Source organism: Podarcis bocagei (assembly GCF_964188305.1).
Source record: "Podarcis bocagei genome assembly, chromosome: 18".
Taxonomy (NCBI): domain Eukaryota; kingdom Metazoa; phylum Chordata; class Lepidosauria; order Squamata; family Lacertidae; genus Podarcis; species Podarcis bocagei.
Window position 1 is genome coordinate 4,890,763 of NC_138144.1, and position 4,652 is coordinate 4,895,414.

Here is a 4,652-nt window from a genome sequence, read left to right on the forward strand (position 1 = left end):
GTTCGCTGTCCCGGTTGCCGTGGCAACGGTCATCCGGGTCTTTCTCGAGACGCTCTTCATTGGCTGCCTTGAGGAGCGTTTACACACACACCCTCCCCCGCCTGAAGCTCACGAGGCGGTCACAGGATGTGACGTCATCTCAGAAGGTTCGCTTTGGACATGCTCAGGAGCTATATGGTTATTCTATTAATTCTATTAATGTTGTTATTATATTATATTATATTATATTATATTATATTATATTATATTATATTATATTATATTATATTATATTATATTATTGTTATATTATATTATATTATATTATATTATTGTTATATTATATTATATAGTTATATTATATTATTATATAATTATTATTTTATTATTATATAATAATATACATATTATATATATTATATATTATATATTATATTATATGATTATTTTATTATATTATATAATTATTTTATTATATTATATAATTATATAACTATTATTTATTTATTTATTATTATTATTATTAAATATTAATTGTATTATGTTATATAAGATTATATTAATTCTATTATTGCCATAAGTGAATCAGGGTCAGAGAGGGGAATACAGTAAAGGAAAATGACCTTACCCATATCAAATATATAGTATTCTGCTTTAATACCCTACAAGAATATAAACTGTACCTTGGACTTCAAGAAACGTATCCTCTGAATGTGCCGTTTACTAAGAATGTATCTTTTTTTCGTATCTTTCTCATTTGACTTCAAGAATATATCTAAATGTATCTTAGGTCTAAATGGTGTATCTTTTCCCTGCATGTATGGTGTATCTTTTTCCTAAATGTATCCTTATCTAAATGTACTTCCCCCCCCCCTCTCATTGGCTAGAGAATGTACCTTAGTGTAACAATCACCTGTTTCAAAGATGCTACTGGATTACTTGATTCAAATGTACTTGAGTGTATTCTTTTACGTACCCTCTTGAAGAATTGTTCTCTTTGTACTAGAAAATGCAGCTAGAGAAATGTGTTTTTATATTTATTTTCACGAGCTGTCAAAGTACTTTTCTACACCACACTGCCACCTACTGGATATATATTTTATATTATATTATATTATATTATATTATATTATATTATATTATATTATATTATATTATATTATATTATAACCATGTTACAGTGGTGCCTCGCAAGACGAAAAGAATCCATTTTTTTCATCTTGCGAAGCAAGCCCATTGAAGGATTATCGGGTTAGTGCTATTAGAGGCTTTTAGCGTCTTATCTGCTGATCGGATCAGCTGATAAGCGGCTTAGCAGCTTAGAAAAAGGGGGGGAACCAGCAGGAACTCGCAAGACATTGTCGTCTTGCGAAGCAAGCCCATAGGAGATTCGTTTTGCGAAGCACCTCCAAAACGGAAAACTCTTTCGTCTAGCGAGTTTTCCGTCTTGCGGGGCACCACTGCATATGTTCATTATTATATTATAATCATTTTATATCTTACCTGGAAGAAGGAACACCTACTCCTACCATTTGGAACTAAGGACCTGGGTTTTCAGGTCAGAGGATGGGACATCAGGTCTGGTTTTCACTTCTACTCCTTTTCTTTTTTCCTTGTTGAAAACAGCATCTTCAGGTATTCCAGTTGCTGATTGTGGTCCTACTCTGTCTCTTATCCCACCCTTTAGCACATATATTCTCGCAGGAGGAACCGGCTTCATGAGTCACGGTTATAACCCGATTTATTAAAAAACCGACTAAAAAATTGTTTTTAAACAAAGATCTCTGCTTGGAATGTAGGGATAAGGAGAGATGCTTTGAAGGTGAAGCAAAACGGAGCCGTTCTCCCAGCACTGAGGCTCACCCACATGGAGACTAATCCTGTACATAAGATTAATGTTGTCTGCTTCATGTTGCATTTGTGATGTTCTATTATGTCATTGTTATTTATTGTTTGTAAGCCGCTTTGCGATTTGTGCGAATGAAAAGCAGCATAGAAATATAATTTCTTGTGCTACAAAACAAAGAAATAAAACGGAGGAAAGTGCATCTATCGCCTCCACTGCTTGAGCTACACTGAGTTGCTGGGTCATGTTGGTTAGCTATGCTGGTGAATCTTGTCACATTACTGTGACCACAAGTTTGACCACAAAGTTGACATGAGCCAACAGTGTGACGCGGCAGCTAAAAAAGCCAATGCAATTCTGGGCTGCATCAATAGGAGTATAGCATCTAGATCAAGGGAAGTAATAGTGCCACTGTATTCTGCTCTGGTCAGACCTCACCTGGAGTACTGTGTCCAGTTCTGGGCACCACAGTTCAAGAAGGACACTGACAAACTGGAACGTGTCCAGAGGAGGGCAACCAAAATGGTCAAAGGCCTGGAAACGATGCCTTATGAGGAACGGCTAAGGGAGCTGGGCATGTTTAGCCTGGAGAAGAGGAGGTTAAGGGGTGATATGATAGCCATGTTCAAATATAGAAAAGGATGTCACATAGAGGAGGGAGAAAGGTTGTTTTCTGCTGCTCCAGAGAAGCGGACACGGAGCAATGGATCCAAACTACAAGAAAGAAGATTCCACCTAAACATTAGGAAGAACTTCCTGACAGCAAGAGCTGTTTGACAGTGGAATTTGCTGCCAAGGAGTGTGGTGGAGTCTCCTCCCTTGGAGGTCTTTAAGCAGAGGCTTGACAACCATATGTCAGGAGTGCTCTGATGGTGTTTCCTGCTTGGCAGGGGGTTGGACTCGATGGCCCTTGTGGTCTCTTCCAACTCTAGGATTCTATGATTCTATGATACTGCCTAGATGGGCAGTAGGCTCTAACGACCACTGGGTCATAAGAGGGCACACAACTGTTTGTATGTTTCTCCTCCTATTTACTGTTAATGAGACGGGAGTCGTGTTCACTTGAGTCACGATGTCCTGGTAAATGGATGTTCAGCCAGCCTAGATCAGAAACAAGTTGGTGTACAAGTGGGACCTGCAAGTCAATGTTGCAGCGTGCTGTTCAGGGAGCCAGCCAGCAATGCTTTTTTCCTAGGATAATTCCTCCATGGTATTTCCATTTGCCCAGCCACCCCCAGCCTGGTAAATGGATGTTCAGCCAGTCTAGATCAGAAACAAACAGGCGGGTGCCACTACCGAGAAGGCCCTCTGCCTGGTTCCCTGTAGCTTTGCTTCTCACAATGAGGGAACCACCAGAAGGCCCTCGGTGCTGGACCTCAGTGTCTGGGCAGAATGATGGAGGTGGAGACACTCCTTCAGGTATACTGGACCGAGGTCGTTTAGGGCTTTCAAAGTCAGCACCAACACTTTGAATTGTGCTCGGAAACGTACTGGGAGCCAATGTAGGTCTTTCAAGACCGGTGTTATGTGGTCTCAGCAGCCGCTCCCAGTCCCCAGTCTAGCTGCCGCATTCTGGATTAGTTGTAGTTTCTGGGTCACCTACAAAGGTAGCCCCACGGAGAGCGCATTGCAGTAGTCCAAGCGGGAGATAACCAGAGCATGCACCACTCTGTCAAGACAGTTTGCGGGCAGGGAGGGTCTCATCCTGCGTACCAGGTGGAGCTGATAAAACAGTGGGGTGACAAAATGCAACTCGACGCTGCCTATGCAACCAAGCAGGGTTGAGCTGCCTTGCGATGCGTCCCCGGTGATCAGCCGGGCTCTCCCCACCCGTCCCGCCCTTGAGCGGACCCTGCCTTGCCTCATGAGCAGCAGCACATCTTCGAGCGCAGACACACACACAGACAGCCACACACAGTGAGGGGGGGTGACATTCGGCCCGCCGCCCGCCCACGACTCCCAAGCCTACCCAAAGCCGTTGCACTTGTCACCTGCACTTGTAACCTGGGGTCCTTCTCTATGTCCCCCATCGTAGAGAGAGTTTTGGAGGGTGGCAACAAGAGAAAGGGCCTTTTCTGCGGTGGCTCCCCGATTGTGGAATAGTCTCCCCAGAGGTTCGTCTTGGCACCATCATTACATGTCTCTTTACTGAGGCCTTTGGCCAGTACGTTTCCGAGCACAATTCAAAGTGTTGGTGCTGACCTTTAAAGCCCTAAATGGCCTCGGTCCAGTAGACCTGAAGGAGCGTCTCCATCCCCATTGTTCAGCCCGGATACTGAGGTCCAGCTCCGAGGGCCTTCTGGCGGTTCCCTCATTGCGAGAAGTAAGGTTACAGGGAACCAGACAGAGGGCCTTCTCGGTGGTGGCGCCTGCCCTGTGGAACGCCCTCCCACCAGATGTCAAAGCAATAAACAACTATTTTACTTTTAAAAGTCATCTGAAGGCAGCCCTGTTTAGGGAAGCTTTTAATGTTTGAAGCTGTACTGTTTTTAATATTCAGTTGGAAGCTGCCCAGAGTGGCTGGGGAAACCCAGCCAGATGGGCGGGGTATAAATAATAAATTATTATTATTATTATTAAATAATCTATGGCCTGTGAAAGTGGGGCGGGGGGGAGAGGATTGTTAATTACTTTGAGCTATTTTACTATTAGACTGTACGATATTCACTATGCTATCCAGTTATTCCCAGGCACCATCCTGGCTCCCGGGCATCACCAGCGGCCAACAGGCAGGTGCGAAATGCGCCTGGCTAATTTCAAATACTGGCATGAAGCTTCTGCTCACAAATCAGTGTTGCAAAATGCACAGTGGCAACCAAGACAGGAC